Genomic DNA, 19,867 nt, shown 5'->3' with positions numbered 1-19,867 from the left:
ACTCACAGCCCCACCCAAGCTACATCCAGGTGTATCCTCAGCGAGTCAGCTGCTCCTTGCTGAGCAGCGCCTAGACTCGCATTGGAACCAGCTGGCCTTGGTTTCTGGTGTGGTCTTTTGAAGCAACTATAAGCACAGCATCTGTGGATTGCTTGCTGAATCTTAACAGGTGGCCCTGGAGGGGCAGAGGCTTGGGCTAAATTTGGCCTGCAACTGAACCCCTCTCAGGACTGTGCCACTGGACAGCTACTTCACAAATCCACACTAATAAGACTGGGAGACTTAGGAGCTTTGCTTAGTACATAGAAACAGACATGGAAAGGCAGCGAAAATGGGAAGACAAAGAAGGAGAAACCATATAAGAGAGCAGAACAGAGATCCAGATATAATGGAGTTAAGAATCTAACAGATGCAGAGTTCAAAACACTGGTTATAAAGATGCTCAATGAACTTTTGGGAAGTGTAGATAAATTCAGTGAGAACTCCATAAAAAAACATAAAAATGGAAATGGAAATTATAAAAGGCAACCATCTGAAATGAAGAACACATTATCTGAGATGAGAAGTATATTAAATGCAACAAACAAAGGAATAAACAAAGTGAATAAAGAAAAGGATCAAATGCCTTATCTAGAGGTCAAGAAAGCCAAGGACACACAATCAGAACAGCAAGAGATAAGATGCCAAGACTTTAAGAATAATTTAAGGAACATATGGGACACTATTAAGGATCTAAATATCCATCTGATCAGCGTAACTGAAGAAAATGAAGATGTCGAACAGCTGTTTGAAGAAATAATGATGGAAAACTTCCCTAACTTGGTGAAGGAAATGGACATAAAACCACAGGAAGCTAAAAGAATCCCCAAAACCAGAGATCCAAAGAGGGATCCCACACCAAGAAACATGATAATTAAAATGCCAAAGGTTCAAAGAAAAAATATTAAAAGCAGCAAGAGAAAAACAAATAATTACCTACAAGGGAACACTCATAAGACTGGCAGCTGATTTCTCAGAAGAAACTATGCAGGACAGATGGGCTTGGCAAAAAATATTCGACAGGATGAAGACCCAGGATCTACAACCAAGAGTAATTTATCCAGCAAAGCTATCATTTAGAGCTGAAGGACCGATAAAGAACTTCCCAGACAAAAAAATAAGCTAAAGGAATTTATCACCACCAAGCCAGTATTACAGGAAATGTTGGAGGGACTTCTTTAAGAAGAAAAAACATGTATCAAAAACAGGAATAAAGGATGGTAACAACTATGTTCCTATCAATAAGTACCTCAAATGGAAAAGAATTAAGTGCTCCAACTAAAAGATATAGTGGATGAATGAAAAGGAAAACAAGACCCTTAAATGTTGCCTATAAGAGACTCACTTCAGATTAAAAAACACACACAGACTAAAAGGAGGGGGATGGAAAAAGATACTGCTTTGATGGACCTAGAAGGTGTTTAAGTCAGACAGAGAAAGATAAACACTATATGATTTCACTTATATGCAGAATCTAAGGAATAAAAAGAACAAACTAATCAAAAATAGACTTACAAATATAGTGGACAATTTGATGATGGACAGAGGGAAGGGGAGTTTGGGGGGCTGGCAGAATGGGGTGAAGAGTTAAAGAAGTACAAATTAGTAGCTGATGGATGGTCATGGGGATGGGGAGCATGGCACAGGGAATGCAGGTAGCATTAATACATTGGCTAGTTAGAGGGTCAGGGGAGGGAGGAAGCAATTGGGGGGATCGTTTTACAAACTATATAGATGTCTAACCAATGTACTGTATACTTGAAACTTAAATAAATAAATTTTCAAAAAAGTACTAAATTATATAAAAAGGCATCTTGTCTACTATGTATAAAGGATGAGGGAAAAGGGGACATAAACAGAAGAGAAGGTCATGATAGTAATTTTAATTCTTTAAGTGATGAGGATCTCTGACAAGATCAGTAAACAGAATTGTGCTCTTCAGAAGGTTGAACCTCAGCACAAACACTCTTTGGAAGTCTCTTCTGAATTACCTGGTTGAAGGACTACAACTTGAGAGCTGGAGTCAGTAATTTAGAAGTCATACACTTTTGAATCTAGGCATTCCTCCTCTCTCCCCTTTTTTTGGTCGGAGTGTCTAAGGCAACTTTCACAGGAACTTCAATTCCTTATGCATCCTAAAATTGCAAAATTGCCTCTAAGTGTTGAGCTTTCAGAATCTGCATGAATCTCACTCACATTAACTTCTTTTAATATTTCCCATCTCTTATTGCTTTCTCTCTCTCTATTTTTCTATTTTTAAAATTAACATTTCCCTTTAAGAAATACAATCAAGTCTTCTCTTGGCCAGAATTCAGATTCTTCGAGGCTCATGGAGTGTTTCAACAGGCAGACAAACACTTTAGTGAGGAGCTGTTCCAACTCCTCTATTTCACAAGTGGGGACATTGGGGTCAGAGTAGTTAGGAGACTTATCCATAGTCGTGGAATTATTTTCTACAAAATAAAGAACAGTAGGGATTGTAAAAAATGACAGGTCTCTGAAGTTACAAAGTCTGCATGAGTCCCAGATCTATCCCTTGCCCTGTGGCCTCAGGCATAACCACATAATCATAGTCTCTACAATGCCATCTGTAAAAAGGGTATAATAAAATATATATTAATCATTGTTGTGTGGACTAAATGAGAGCTAGAAGAATGTCTGAGCCTAGAACATGCTTTTGATCAATATCAATTTCCCTTCTTTAAAAGAGAAGACACCAAAACAAGTGAATATCTAGGAAATTAAAATAGCCAAATTTCTTTATGTTAAGCCATATATAAATGAGGCAGAACCTCTATTCTTAACTGATTTCTATGATTCTTATAATTTTTTACAAAATCCTGTATGTCACTAAAAAAAAAAAAAAAAATGCCCACCAATGGCAGAACCTAGGATTCTTGTAGTTTCCTTTTGGAGCCTGGAAAGTGCATTTCTGACACTGTGACAGGGCAGGGACCTCCTTGACATTGGCCTGTATTACTTAGAATGTAGCTCAAGATCCAGAGGATGGGCCTCCCGATAAGATCCACATAGTAATCACAGAAAAATCAAGCTGAGCACTTGGTGTAGTCTCAGGAAAATGACCAGATGAATGGACCAGTGTGAATAGGAAACATATCTTGATCTTCAAAGTGATAAAGAAAAAGAAGATATTGGCAATTATTGCTCAGTAAATATCACTTCCAGCCATAATTACACACACACACACACACACACACACACACACACACATATATATGTAGCAGGAGAGTGATGATATCAGGAACAATAAGTGGCTTAGGTTTCAAAGAAACAAATCATGCTAGCACAATAGCTTTTTTGACAGAGTTATGAATAGATGAAGGGAAAATGCAAGAGATGTAACATATCTCATGTTGGTCAAGATTTGATATGTCTCAGGAGATTTTATCTGCAAAATTAGCTATGAGATCACAAAGAAAGGTTATTGATAAATTGCAAAATATCTAGTTGTAGGAAGGCACAGAAATGGCTGTCAGGGATGGTCGCCATCATCATTAATTTGGAAAAGGGATGGAGTCTCTCTCCTTGTTCATGAAAATTGCAGGTTATACTAAATGAGGATGTGGCGCGAACACTAATGAGCCAGAGACTGACACAAAGGGGTCCCAAAAGAAAGGGCTAAATTGGACAGAAGCAAGAGCCAACCAAGAAAAGCAATACTTTTACATCTGCTTTGATTTACCTTTTCTCACAATGAGTGGAATGAGAACTTGATAGCAAAGTAGGGCTACACAGATGGGAATACAAGGGATCTGTTAGACATACACTCGAGGGAACTAGCATTTGCTGGATGCCTACTGTGTGCCAAATTCTGTGCTTAAACTCTACACTCTGTGATAGGTGCTCAGAGGAGGCTCAGAGATGTTAAGAATCCCAGAATAGGAGAGGAACATAAAATTGCATAATCTAACCATTACTCACTAAGTATATTTTGACATAGATTTGACTCCCTTGACTTCTAAGAGTTTGAATTCTATAAATTTACATTTTATCTGTAGGTCTATGCTCCACTTTGAGTTGGGTTTTGTAAAAGGTGTGAGGTATGAGTCAAGGTAAAAAAAAATTTTTTTTGCATAGGGTCATCCAGCACCATTTATTGAAAAGACTATCATTTCCTCCTGAACTATCTTTGCACCTTTGTCAAAAACCAGTTGTCACATACGTGTGAATCTACTTCTGGAATCTGTATTCCATTCCATTGATCCACGTGTCTATCGTTTTGCCTGTAACTCACTGTTTGGATTACCATAGCTTTATAGTAACCCTTGAAATCAGCTAGTGTGAGTCCTGCAACTTTGATCATCTTTTTCAAAATTGTTTTGGCTATTTTAGTTCCTTTCTTCTTTCATATAAATATTATAAATAACTTATGATATCAATAAAACATCCTCCTGGAATTTTTGCTGAGATTTCTTTGACTCTCTACATCACTTTGGGGAGAACTGACATGTTAACAATATTGAGTCAATCCATGAACACAGTATATTTTTTCTGTTTCTTTAGGTCTTTGATTTCTTTATCATTGTTTTGTAGTTTTCAAGATACATATCCTGTGCTTGGTGTTACTGTAAGTGAAACTGTTTTTAACTTCAAATTCTAATTTTTCATTGCTTATATATAAAAATGCAATTCATTTTTGCATATTGACTATATATCTTGTTGCCTTGTTGAACTGACTTATTAGTTCTAGGACCTTTTTGGTAGATAATTTAGAAGTTTATAATAGGTAATAGTGTCATCTATGATAGAGAATTTTGTCTCTTCTTTTCCAATCTGTATGCCCATTATTTCTTTGTATTGCCTTTTTCCCTGACTAGGGCTTTTAATACAATGTTGAATAGGGATCAGTGAGAGAAGAAATTTCTGCTGCTCCCAATCCTAGAGGGAAAGCATTCAGCCTCCATATATGATGTTAGCTGTAGGTTTCTAGTAGATGCCTTTATCTTAAGCCAATTCCCCTCTATTCCTAATTTGCTGAGATATTTTAATCATGGATAGATGTTGAATTTTGTCAAGAAAATTTTGCTTTCATGTTGAGAATCAAATAATTATTTTTTTCCTAGGTACACTGTTATCTCTTAAAGGAATTAAAAGTAAGAAAATATAAATTTATATCATACTATAGTTCTTAATTTTGTGTAGATTCAAGTTTTTGTCTGATATTATATTCTTTCTGCCTGAAGGCCTTTTAAAAACATTTCCTACAGGATAGATATGATGGCAGTAAATACTGTTTTGTTTGCCTGATAAATTCTTAATTTTTCCTTTATTTTTAAAAGATATTTTTTCCAGGAGTAGAATTCTGAGTTGACAGAGGTTTTTTGTGTGTGAGTGTGTGTGTGCACACACTATTGACACTCTCTTGTCTTTTGGATTGTATAATTTCTGACAAGAAGTCTGTCGTAATTCTTATCTTTGTTTATCTGTAATGTGTTTTTTTCTCTATCTGCCTTTAAGATGTCTTTTTCCCCCACTTTGGTTTTGAGCAGTTTGGATATGATATGATGTGTGTGTGTGTGTGTGTGTATGTGTGTGTGTGTGTTTGGTATTTATCTTGTTTAGTCTTCTCTGAATTTCTTAAATGTGTGATTTAAAATTTGTCATTGATTTTGGAAAATTTCCAGCTATTATTTCTTCTTTTCTCTTTCCTCTCTATGAGATCCTATGTACACATATGCTACACCATTTATTTTCCTGCAGCAATTAGATGCTCTATTTATTTATTTACCATTAGTTTTACTCTTTGTCTTTCAGTTTTTGTAATTTATATCGAGATATTTTCAAGTTCACGGATAGTTTCCACAGCTGTGTTGAGTCTACTGATAAGCCTCTTGAAGGTACTCTTCAGCTCTATTACTGTGGTTTTTCATTTTAAGCACTTTTATGTGACTTCCACTTATAGTTTTCACTTATTTGCTGAAATTACTCATCTCGTATATTGTCTTCCTTTCTTATTACAGTCTTAAACATATTAATCATAGTAATTTTAAATTCTTTGTCTGAAAATTCTAACATCTGTCATGTCTGAGTCTGGTTCTATGGTTTGTTTTGTCTCTTTGCAGTGTTTTGTTTTCAGTTGCTTTTTTACCTGCCTCATATTTTTGTTGTTGTTGTTAAAAGTTTGACATCTTGTATAGAACAGCAGAGACTGAAATAAATAATTTTATGCTAGAAATGGGCATACTTTTCTTAGGCTAGATCTTTACTGTGCCATTCTGAATCAATCTAATAAGGAGCTGAGCTGTGTTTGGGGTTTATTGTTGCAATGGCTACCTAAATGCACCAAAGCTTAAAATTCCTCTAGTGATAACTTGTGTTTAGGATGGAGCTAGCTCAATATGGGTTTTTTTTTCAATGTGTGCCTCACAGTTAGCATTAGGTCATCCTTTTTGCTGCATCTAAAAAAAAAGAGTCTTTTTCCACACTTGCAATTCTCCCAGCAAAATTTCGTTGTTATATGATATTTGTTAGCATGGTGACAATGACAAAGGTATTCTCTATTGTTCAGATAATACCTCAGACTTAGGTAGTCACTGTGTTCCTGAGTCTCATAGGTTTTCACTGCTTTCTCAATACTCCTGCCCTTATCTAAGTTTAGAAGATTTATTTTTCTATTTTATTCCCCAGCTGCAATGGGTTTTTCACCAGTGCCTAAGGGTGACAATGTTTGTTGCCCTTCTTCCCACAGTATAAGGTTTGTGTTCCATAGGGGAGGTGGATCAGGGAGCAGGGAACCCTCCCTTTTTCACAGCCCTACCATTCACCCCCTGCAAGTATGCACTTTAAGGGATTCTTTCTCAAAACCCTCACCATTATTTTTTTGTGAGATTGAAAGGAAAAGGCATACAAATAGGTGAAAATAAAGCCCCTGGCAATTCTACATTCTCTACATTACTCATTTACACTCAGCCTTTGCCAACCTACTCAGTTCACCAATTTGTTAATGGTTTTAGCTAAGTTCTTCTTACCAGTGTCCAGCTGCATCTGTCCAAAGTAAGAAAATATTCTCACCTCCTCTCTCTTTGTAGGCACCTGTCAGTCCTTACCTAACTGATACAGTAAATAAAAAATGTGGACTTGTTGTTGGTCTGTTTTTGTGTGTGCGTTACTGCCATTGTTGTAGTTTGTAAGGATGAGCGTATTGCTCTTTCCAGCTGTTTGCATCCCCAGATGAAACAGAAAGTATCTGTTTGCTTTTGATGAGACAACTGGAAATCTGTCCTGTGTCTGAGACCAGATCCCATTCATTCTACCCATGCTTCTACTTTTCCTTTGGTCATATTTTCAGGAATTTGGAATTAGAGGTACTGATGGAGAACAGAAAAAATATACTCCCCTTGAAGGTAAAATGATATCCAACTCCTATGTTGATTTGAACCTTTTGACATTTGCTATAGATTTAATTGTGCATGTTTTCTCATTATTCTCCTTATCATCAATAAAACCTTCAGAAATTCTCTTGTGCTGAGGGTATGTGAATTACATCACTACAAATTTATTTATCCTTGATAACACGTCACAGAAGCTTTTCTAAACCACATTTTCCCATTTTCTATTTCAAAAGTATAAAGCCAACAAGCTATTCTGTTATTTGAAAAAAGAAAAGAAATCACTCAATTAGTAGTATGTCAAATGAAAGGGGCACTTTGAATTGTGGCATCATTCTGAACACGTGAAAAGCAATGTCTGCACCTGTCATAACTATGGAATGAGGCGTCAATATTCTATACATTTCCGATTAATCAAAATCCCTGCAAAAATATCAGTCAGATCAGAAGAGTCAGAATTGATTAAACCATGTTTGGCTTATCTGTATTGTCCGGATATCACACATATTAGAATAGAAGCCTATGTGATAGTGTGGGAACAAAAGATTTGTCAGCCTAACACTATTTTAAACATAGAAACAAATGGATCTTGCAAACCAATTCTGATGAACTAAACCTGACTCTACCTTGAAAAACATAATGGTATTTTTATGATTTTAATATGGTTATCTGAACAGCCCTTCTATTCTAAGATGAAATAGATGCATAATTTCAAGTATCAGGAAATGACACCTTCAGTTTAAGAACAACATGGCCTGCAGTATACCAGCTGTGCACACATACTACCAGCAAGTTTGTCTCTGGTGTAATTAAAAGCTCACTTGAAAGGACCTCTTTGCATGTGGAACTGTTCTGGGCAAAGGATAGAGGGCTTCTTTGTCTTCAAAGAGCTTCAAAAGATATACAGAAAAAAGCATGTGCGAACCGGAAAAGCAGAAGTGTGAGGTGAGGAAAGTATTAACATTTTATGCTTGGCTGATACCTAGTATTCAAGCCCTACTCCTTCCTTGGCTCCTGCCCCAGATAAAATCCATTCAGGTAGAAAGGAGTAGAACAAAGCCCCACTGGACCTCTTCCATTGCTACAGTGCTAGGAAGGCTGAAGACAAATAATTGGGTGGCCATGGCTAATGACTGATGATACAAAGGCCTTATATTGGGGGCAGCTGCTGGGGACAATCTTCCCAGCCTGGCCTCAGAGGGCATTGTAGTGGAGAGATGTGGCTAGAACGCATTGTGCAAACAACTTCTTTGTCATATTTTTTATTGTTATTTTACCCACCTGAAGATTAACCCTCAGACACTGAGAAGCAGGAAGAAAAGTTGAACAGACATAAGCACACTCTTACTTTTCCTCTTTGTTTCTTTCTCACCTGAAATTTGGTCCTATTTGATCCCTACAGCCCATTCCTCAGGGACTGAACAGCCTCCCTCCAATGATGCATATCGACATTTCGGATAGAAGCACCTGCTAATCCTCTCACCCTGGTTGGCAGAGGGTGAGGTGGTGAGCTGTTTCAATAGGGCTGTGTGCCTTTTTTAAAAACTCCATCTCTGTCAAAAGCTATAAATGCTTTCAATAAAGACATTCTTTTTCTCTTTTGCTTTTAAGAAAAGAATAGCTTTGTGGGGGGGGCAATGAGGGAGGGGGCATGTGGCGACATATTTTAAAATCCACAATTTGCTCCATTCAAAACCAATTAGCAATCAGAGCAACAATAGACCTTTTCTAGGCTTCCACAACATCAATATCACAATGGAGCTTCCAAAACTAGTCAAGTTGAAGTATTCTCACCTGCCATCCCGCTTCTGTTTTTAGTTAACTCAACTCTTTCTCAGGTCATCTTTCTTATAATCCACAAACTTTATTCATTGGCAAGCAATAGAAAGAAGATGTTATAGCATTTACAAAGTCAGTACCAAAGCTTCTCATTTAAAGCTCACTGACCATTCACAAGAAGGCTCATCTATTTAAACTACAGTGAAATTCTACTTTGATAAAGCCCCTGGCAGAGAATTAAGAAAAAAAGTTAAGACATTTTGGAGTCAAACTTACAGATGAAAAGACGTTTTAATAATTTGTTTCTGTAACATTAACTAAATCTGTTTTAATGCATGTTCTAGAATACACGCCCTGTTCTGAGGGGGAAAAAAAAGTCAATTTATAAATGGGTAGTGATGAAATTTCCACAGATTAAAAGATCAATAATTTCTAATGTTAAATTTTCACTTGGTTTATTACTTTTTAAAATTGTCTGACCAAGGGTAATTAGGCAGTGGTCTTTTAAAGTACAAAATTTAAGTGACTGACAGAAAAACTGGAGGCGGGGAGGGGGGGAGTGTGGAGAGAGAGGGAGAAAGTGAGGATGAAAGTTTTGACTCAAGGAATTGGCTTGAAATTTTGTGTCTTATGCATAACAGAAGTAACAATGAAATAAGATGGATGACTATAATATATATATATATATAACATATTATATATATATTATAAATATATATATACCAGGACTGAGAAAATGTGGCTCTTGAGTGAAATCACAAACATAAAGTAGAATCCAAGTGTTGTGTCTTAGTGTGGAAAGTTGTGATGCTATAGCAAGAAATGCCACTTGTTTAGTGAGTGGAGAGATCCACTTTGGAGACCATCAGCTCAGTTCCATACAGAAGTTAAATGTTAGTCTATGTTTCCTGTTAGATGTAGTGGGCACTAGTGGTGGCCTACGCAGCATCCAACTCTGCTTTACCCTTCCCAAAAGAACCACGAGTTTGTCCAGGTGTCCTCCAGGGCTCCATACATCAAGGAGACTCAGGGGAACATGACCCCACCGCAGTTCTCAGGAATGGGCCTGATCGAGTCAGGGTCATCCTACTCCACAGACCAGAGGTCTGCAAACCTTTCCTGGGAAGGGCCAGAGGGTAAATACTTTAGGCTTTGTGGTCATAGAGTCCATTACAACTACTCATATGACTATAGTGTAAAAGCAGCACATAAATGAATGAGTGTGGCTGAGTTCCAAGAAAGCTTTATTTGTGAACACTTCAATTTTAATTTCATATAATTTTCGTGTCATGAAATATCATTGCCTTTTGATTTTTTTCAACCATTTAAAAATGTAAAAACCATTTTTAGCTAGTGGGCTATACAAAAACAGACACTGGGTCGAATTTGGCCCGTGCACTATAGTCTGCTTACACATGCACTAGAGACCAGTATTGCCCAATAGCATTGTTTGGGATGGTGGAAATGTTCTATAAGCCAGCCCCTTGAGCCTGGTGAATACTTGAAATATGTCCAGTGTGACCGAGGAATTGAATTTTTAATTCTATTTAATTTAAATTAATTTAAATGTAAACAATCACCTTTGACGAGTTTAGTAAGGAAATCTCACTTCATTTTTCTATGTTTGACAGCTTTGGGGCCTTAATCTTCTACCCTAGTGCCCTACATCTATACCAGTAGATAAGAAAGTTTGGGTGCTCCCTTCTTTGGCACCAATGGTAGATTCAAACCACGCAAGCCTTGGCCTGCACCCAGGAACTCGCCCGCTGGCCCCACGCTGACTACTGTAGAAAACCAGGCCAGTCCCCCTTTCCTTGCTCTCTGGAGCCATTTTGAACCTGCTTAAGAGGCCTGCCTTGCTCTCCCCGGATACCTCCATTATGTAAGTTATGAACCTTTTCATATCTTCCTGGTGTTGTATAACATCATCAGTCTCAATATACGAACCAAATTTTAGATGAGGGTTCGTCTGTCTCTATAGGTGGCCATAACAGTGAGTCATCACCATATGGACAACACAGCTCAGAGACTAGTTTGCCCAGGGCTGGATTGCTGAGAACACAATGATAAGGTGGCTAGGGATGTCTAGAAAATTTCTTTTAAATTTTTTAGAGATAATCCTCAGCCTATGACTCAGTGTGAACAGAGAATTCTGTAGCTTAATTGCTGCTGGCATCTGTGTTTTACCTACAAGAGGAACCAGCCTTGGGGAATAAAGTTGATCCTGTGATAGGAGAGTGGGTCCTTAATGACAATATTGTACTTCGAGATCAGCCCCTTCCTCTCAGTTTCCAGAGATGTGAGCCAACATACTTCTGAATCACATTTCTTTTAATTACAGTCCAAAGCACTTTAATATATATCATTGATTCTAGGAAGCACATTTAACCCCCTAATTTTAGAATCTCTAAAACTGGGACAAGACTTAAAATCTACAACATGACATAATTTATCTGGTAGAATCTTTTTCTTTCTTTGCAGTACACAAAATAATGGTGTTTCTTATAATTGGTGGTATCTTCAATCAGACAGAATACTTTAGATTTGATGAATACTTTAGGCTTTGGGATTTTCTTTCCTTTTTTTTTTTTGTATTTATGGTTGTTTAATGTTTTAGCACCTAATTCCACATGAAGGAACGTGCATTGTGTGACTGGTGAGGGGGCGGTCCCCTTTCTCGATGCACCTGGTTTCCCAGGAAGAGGGGCACTCCGCACTTGACCCAGGGCTGACTTTCAACAGATCACAGCAAGGGAGCTGCTCGCTGGGTTTCAAACCCCGACCCAGAGCAGGTCATCTGCGAATGGTTTCGTTTAACTTTCTAAGTATGCTTTTCTTCAAGTTTTCTTCAAGTTTTATACATCCTCCAGTATTATGAAGCAGCATTTTCATGTTAGCATATCTTTGAAGCATGCCTAGCTGAATTTTAGTACGAGAATAAGATTTTATTACCTGAAGAATACATTCTGTTTTGTGAACTAAAGGCAATATGCTAAATATCATACAATATTGGAAAGATCATTTGAAAATATCAACTAAATTTTAAAAATATTGTTAAGAGGCTGACATATTCTAGCAATACTCAGGCATCGAGCGAACTGGCCTTGGATGAAATGAAAATAGGGTATCTGCTTAATTGTATGCTTGATGCACTCCATTGTCCCTAGCTACTGAAGGGCAACTTAACTATGAATTACATTTCTGTTATTATTAAATTTTTACCATTCTTTTTGTTTTATTAAAAATTCAGCACAAAGCAAGCCTGTTATTATGAGTTTTAAGTCAAGAACCACCAAGCATTGTCATTAATTCAAATATATTGAAATCCAAAATAAATACCCTCTTTCATGAGCCCAAACTCCCAATTCACATCAAATTCTCTTATTTATAAAAGGGCCTTTTTGCAAACATTCTCTCTGTTCCACCCCCAAATCTCTCTCGAAATGGGAATAAAAAACTGCAATGAAAAATAATTTCAATAGAGAAGATAAAATGCCTAGAAAAGTATGTAATCCTTTTGCAGAACCCTACAAAAGTTTGAGTTGTATAAAAGAAGTCTTGAGGAAGAAGCAGGGAGGCTTTCGGGCAGGCACGGGACTTCCTGTAACAGTGCATCTCACTATATTTGGAATGATCATTTTAAAAAAGAATAATGTACAAAGTCCTTGGCTACATTGTAGAACTTCAAAGGTGCTCATTCCCACTGACTGCTGTCACCTTCACTATTACAGTTTTTAAATTCTGAGTCAAGCGCCAAAATCAATCAATCAATCAATCAATCAATCAACAAACAAACAAGCAAAAACAAATGAAGCCATGACAATCTCATTTCACTTTCTGCACAAGTTAGGTTTTGTTAAGAAAGGGTGTAACCAATTAAATAACAATCTACCTAGAAGCATTTGCGGTAGATGATGGAGGAACTGGACTTGTCATATTCCTGCTTGCTGATTCACATCTGCTGGAAGGTGGACAGCCAGGCCAGAATGAAGCCGCCGATCCACACAGAGCACTTGCACTCAAGGGGCGCAATGATTTTGATCTTCATCATTCTGGGACACAGGACAGTGATCTGCATCCTGTTGATTATGCCTGGGTAGATGGTGGTCCCACCAGACAGCACTGTGTGGGTGTAGAGGTCCTTGCAGATGTTGATATCACACTTCGTGATGGAGTTGAAGGTGGTTTGGTAGATTCCACAGGATTTCATATCCAGGAAGGCAGGCTGGAGGAGCACCTCAGGGCAGTGGAACCACTCATTGCCGATGGTGATGACCTGACCTGGGGCAGCTCATAGCTCTTCTCCAGGGTGGATCTGGAGGCTTCAGGGCCATCTTCTGCCCCAAAGCTGCTTCACTTCTCCCTAAGAAGGACCAGTCCTCTCCCGAGTCCACATAGGGGAAGGTGATAGTATTGCTTTTATATAAATTATGTAATCTAAAAATTTTTAAATCTTTGCCTTAATACTTATCCCTTTTGTTTTATTTTGAATGCTCAGCCATCATGGCTCCCCTTTTTGTCCCCTATCTTGAAATATATGAAGGCTTTTGGTCTTCCTGGGAGTGGGCTGAGGTGTGGAGGAAGCCATGTCTTACCTATACACTGACTTGAGACCAGTTCAATAAAATGCACACCTTACAGAAAAAATTCTTGAATAAATTGATTGACATAATGTTTTTGCATTAAAAAGGGATGCCAATCTTTCATAAAATAATAGATTTATGAAACCTCATTAAAAATCTAAGATAGATGGGGAGAGGGGAGTATGATAAGGTAATTTTAGCCAAGAATATGTTGAAAGGAAAGACTAATGAAGGAGAACTTGCCCTACCAGATAATACAACTTCAATAATTAAAGCAGCATGCTACTGACAAAAGAATTGGCAGACGGATCAATGTAATAGATTTGATAGCCCAGAAATCGACCCCAGTATGTATGTGAACTTAGTATATATTAAAAGCGGCATCATAAATTATAAAGAAAAAGAATCATTGATAATTGGTTCTGGTACAGATGGTTAACTCTTTGAAAAAAATAAACTTAAATTACTACTCTAAAATAAATTGCAATAAGTGACCTTTAACCTATTAAAAACTAGAGGAAAATATAGAATGAGAAGTCCTCTTTAAGCATTAATTAGTGAGAAGAAATCACAAAAGAAAAGTAAGTCATGACAGAAAATGAAGCATACGTGTCTACCTCCTCTCTGTCTCCTGTGTCCATGGAAGTGATAGAGAGAGAATATTTTGAAAGAATTAAATCTTCCAGCTGTTGGCTTTTCAGTTTGTTGAGCTGTTTACTTGTTGTTAGGATGAAATGGCAACTTATTATGCAGAACTGGAAACCAGAAGACTAAAGATGAAATTTTAAAGCATGAGTTCTTAACTTGAGCTCAATTAATGGACTTATTAATCACCCGATTTCCCTTCCAAGACACACTGGCAATAGAGACAGAATGGCTTTCATTGGAAACTGTCTGGACAATGAAATTAAGAAAACCAAGAGGCAGGAAAGTAGACAAGGGACCTCAGAGCTTACAAGAGAGATGTTATAAAAGCCTCAGACTAGGTGGCAGTTTTGGTTAGGAGGCATCTAGCTAAATGGTTCTCATGGAAACCAAGTGTACTGGTTGCATGAGAAATAGCTGAAGATACCAGGAAGAGGACTGCTTGAACCACTGACAGGTAGCTGCTAATTAGCAATCAAAACCTAATTGAGATTAACAGCTGTTTTTCTAGTACAGTTACTAACAGGGAGGCAGAAATGTTATGAAGATCATCCAAGCTCTACAAGCTGCGTTTTAACATCAGAAAACTATGAGAATAGAGCAGTATGCCAAGCAAGCAGGGAGATGAAAGTGGGCCATGAACACAGAGCTCAGCTGACAGGCCAAAGAGGGCTGAATCCAGAGGACCAATTAGGATATCTACAGGGGGGCTGGAGGCAGATGAAAGGGACAGGATGCAAACAACAATAGCGAGTCTATTCATTGGCTGGTTTGGCCAAGAGCCTGCCTAGTGCTCCTGGAGAGAAGGGTACACTGGAGCAGCTCTCTTAGCTATCAACCGGGCCCTCGGGTTAGGCTGAAAATACTTTCGAATGCACTATCTGAACACTAGTCCTGCACATAGGAATATCTATTGTGTGGAGGCCCCAGTCACCCCATGGGGATTAACCTGGCGACATTCCCGATAGGTGAAACATACTAAATGGTCAGTCTCTCTGTCTCTCTTTGAAATCCTCTTAGTGGGTTTCCTTTTTCTGAAGCAATCTCAGTCTAGTGGCTCTGAACGGACTGGACTCCCTTAATGAGCATCACTAGTAGAACCGGTGGCTGCCAGAAGTACGGCACGGGACCTAGGAGGAACTGAAGCACTGTGCAGAACTCAATCAGTGTGGTTTAAGGCTGTTAAATATACAAATGCCTTGGCCATTGGAACCTACTGAACACTAGAGGAATATGATATAGCACCTACTATGTGCCTGGCACTAATCTGAAGTGTTTGACATATGGTAACTCATGTAATCCTCACCACACTCCTATGAGGTTCTGTGTACTGTTATCATCCCTACTTTACAGATAGGAAAACTGAGGTAGAAGTTAAGAACTGTGTCCTGGTTTACACAGCTATAAATGATAGAGGTAGAATTTGAACCCATGCGCTGTGGCTCCAGAGTCTACACTCATAGCCGCTCGCCTGCAGTCTGCAGCCCAGCAGTACTGTCCTCACCTAGAACTTTATTAGAATGCAGAAGCTCTGTCCCCAACCTGCTAAATGAGAACCTGCATTTTAAAAAATCTCCAAATGATTCCTATGCATATAAAGTTTTAAGAAACACTGTACTGTTCTATTTACCCTCCTATAGATATATGCCTATATGTATATTACTAGGTAATTGATAGTAAGAACATAAATCACTCCTCAATAACGAGGACACCCTGCAGTTAGAGTAATAGAAAAAAACAAGAGGAAACTGTTCTGTGTTGGATGCCTTTCTCTATCTTTAGTCATCAGTCTGTTTTTCCTAGCCATTGGCTTGTGTACTGAATAAGGCATATTTTTCTTCGAACTCTCTCTGTCGTTTTCATAGCCTGTAATTCCTTTTGTTTTAGCAAATATTCACAGTATTTTTAAATGATAATTATATCTTTATCACCATTCTTTTCTTCTTACTCTTGTCTCAAATATCTAAACTCTGAAATTCTCCCAGTGAAAATAGCTTAGTTTGATACTAGAACAACCAGATTTTGTTGCATTTCTTTCACTCTGCTCCTCCTTACACGTCTTTCCATGATTGCTCTGAAATATTATTTATCAGAAATACACTTAGCAATTAGAACTCTCATACACTGTAAGTGGGAATGCATATATGACACAGCCACGCTGTAAAGCACTTTGGCAGCTTCTTACAAACAAACATATGCTTTCCATATGACCCAGCAATCATACTCCTTGTACTTACTTTAGAAAAATAAAAACTTATGTTGCCACTCGCACTCAAAAAAATCTATACACAAATGTTTATATTGGCTCTATTAATAATTGACTAAAACTAGAAACAACCCAAATGTCCTTCAATGAATGAATAGGTGAATAAATGTGGTACATCCATACAATGGAATACTACTCAGAAATAAAAAGGAATGAACTACTTTCAACAATATGGATGAAACTTGAAAGCATTATGCTAAGTTAAAAGGCCAGACACAAAAGACTATATTCTATGTGATTCTATTTATATGAAATTCTAGAAAAGGCAAAGCTATAGTGGTAGAAAGCAGTTCAGTGGTTGTCAGGGATGAGGGGATAGGGTCAGGAAATTGATTGCAAAAGGCACAAGGACACATTTTGGGCTGTTGGAAATGTTCCATATCATGATTGTGGTGGTGGTTACACTACCTTACGCATTTGTCAAAATCCAGTGAATTGCATATTTAAAATTTGTGAATCATATTGTATGTAAACTATACCTTAATAAAGCTATGGAGGTTAATTTTATGTATCAACTTCACTGGGTCTCAAGGTATCCAGATATTTGGTCAAACATTATTCTGGGTGTGTCTGTGAGAGGGTTTTTGGATGAGATTAACATTTGAATTGGTGAAGTGAGTAAATCACATTACTCTCCCCTGTGTGGGTGGCCTTCATTCAATCCGTTGAAGGCCTGAATAGAACAACCAAAAAGGTTGACCCTCCTATGAGGAAGAGGGAACTCTTCCTGCTTAACTGCCTTGAGCAGAGACATCAGTGTTTACAGGTCTTTGAACTTGAATTGAAATATTGGCTCTTCTTGGGTCTCGATCCTGCTGGCTTTCAAGGTAGAACTATACCATTGGCTCTCCCGGTTCTTGGGCCTTTGGACTCAGACTGGAACTTAAACACTATCAGCTCTCCTAAGTCTTCAGCTTGTCAGATGCAGATCTTGGAACTTCTCAGCCTCCATAATAATGTGAGCCAATGCCATATAATTCACACACACACACACACACACACACACACACACACACACACACATCTTTTGGTTCTGTTTCTCTGGAGAACCCTGACTAACACAAAAGCTAACCAAAAATAGATGAATTTGGGATTCATTATGGGTTGATATAAAGAAGAGGAGAAAAGGGTATCACATGCACTGCAGTAGCCAGTGGTTATCATTGTCATCATCATAATCATCAGATAATAAAAGAAACAGCCTACAAATACCCAGCACTGGTAGAAGGGTAGTTTGTTCTCTGGAATCATCAGAATAAATTCAGTATTTAAAGAAAGCACATTCTAAACATGTTTTCAGTGTCCTGAGGCTTTAGAATCTGAAATGAGTTCTATACAGATGCATAAAGTTCTTGTAATTAGAGACATGCTAAATGTTAGTTGCATTAATGCTGAAAAAAATACAAATACATCATCTAAAGCCATTGAGAGTCAGTATTTCTTAAGACCCATTGAGAGTAAAACTCCAATCTTGATGGACCCAAGTCCTGATCTCTTCGTCTAGTAGAAGATACTTTTTGAAAAGCCCTCCTCCTAAAATATTTCTGGGAACCCCAAGGCTATGCCTATGTGTATGTACAAATAGGCCAAGTAGCTGGTCAATCCCTGAGTCTGGACTATCTAGCCCAGATTCATAGGTTCACAAAGAGGCTGGAGGCATTCTTCACATGGTCATTGCCTCATTTATAAGACTAATTTACCCCACTCTTTTAATGATACTGGGAAAGCATCAAATGCTTTGAAGTCAGAATTTCTTTACATCTCATACAAATTGAGAAGAAAAATACTTTCCTATCACTTTTGGGGTTCCAAAGCATAACTCTTGGGCTCCAAAACATTAGAGCCCTTGGCAGAGTAGTCCTTTCAATTCTCAAGGGCTCTTCTCTTCCTGATGCACAGGCTGGCCTGGGATCAATCATTTTCAGTACCAAAAGCTGCATGTGCCAGGAACCATAATCTCGAATTAGGCCATGCTGTCAAGTCTGGCGTGCTGTACCCATTCTCTCTTTTCCCTTATAATCCTTGTTCATCAAGGGACCCCCATCATCCTATACTCTGTATAGCTCCTATTGGGACTACTCCAGTTCACCCTCTTTTTGTATATCTCTGAATCTTAATTATGGACTTAGTTTAGTCTTAAGTCCAAAAGGCTCCTCAACCTCTGTGAAAATTAGTGGCAATAAATAGATGGCTACAGTGCATGTGTGAGAAGCTCCAACTCCCACTTAGCCATGAACTATTACTCAAAAAAACTTTTCCCCAAATACAGTATGATTTTTATTATAAAGTATGTTTTTTAGAAGTCTATGTATGGATTATATTCTACAACTGAAAAAACAGCTGGACAATCAGATTCCGAAAGGGCAGGTATCTGAATAGTTTTGGGACTCCAAAAAGCGTAATGATTATGCAGTCTCTACAGGAGGCCTATATGGGGATAAATCCATTGCAACCATTTTAAATTAATTTAATTTTTCCACATTGTGAAATATTTCAAACATAAAGACCAATTCTAGGAAATAATGTAATAAACAACTGTATCTGTATACCCAATGGGAGCTCCTATGTAGTATATTAAATGTGGATGCAAATTCTTTGCACTTCTTCTCCTAAAGAACCTATTTCTCCAGCCCTAGACTCTAGGCTGGCCCCATGACTTGTTTAGACAACAGGATATAGTAGAAGTGACATTATATGACTTCTAGGCCTTCGCCTTAAGAGAGAAGCCCCATAGCTTTATCTGTCACACTTTTGGAATTCTGTGAATGAACCCAGGCTAGCTTCCATGAGGATGACGGAGTTCATGGAGAGAGATCGCATAGAGAGAGAGGTCCAGGCATCAAGGCTGAGGCCCCAGACCTGTCAGTGAGGACATCAGGGACCAGATAGCCCCGCTGACAAACCAACTGACCAAAGGCATATGAGTGAGCACAGCTGACATCATATGGAGCAGAGAAGGCCATCCCAACTGAGCCAGCCCAACTGCCAATCCACAGAATCATAAGCAAATCATAGCTCTGGCTTTAAAACCACTAAGTTCTGGGAGAGACTGTTATGTAGCAATAGATAACCAAGGTATGCTGTAGAACCCTCCTCAGACTCATTCCCTATATTCCTCTCTGCCAAAAGGTAAACACTATTATTTCAGTGCATGCTTCTAGAATGTTGCTACATATTTGTGTTTCCTTTAAGCATATATAGTAGTA

The sequence above is a fragment of the Pteropus vampyrus genome, unplaced genomic scaffold (genome assembly GCF_000151845.1).
Source record: "Pteropus vampyrus isolate Shadow unplaced genomic scaffold, Pvam_2.0 Scaffold310, whole genome shotgun sequence".
NCBI classification, from domain to species: Eukaryota; Metazoa; Chordata; class Mammalia; order Chiroptera; family Pteropodidae; genus Pteropus; species Pteropus vampyrus.
Note: the sequence above shows the minus strand (reverse complement) of the source record.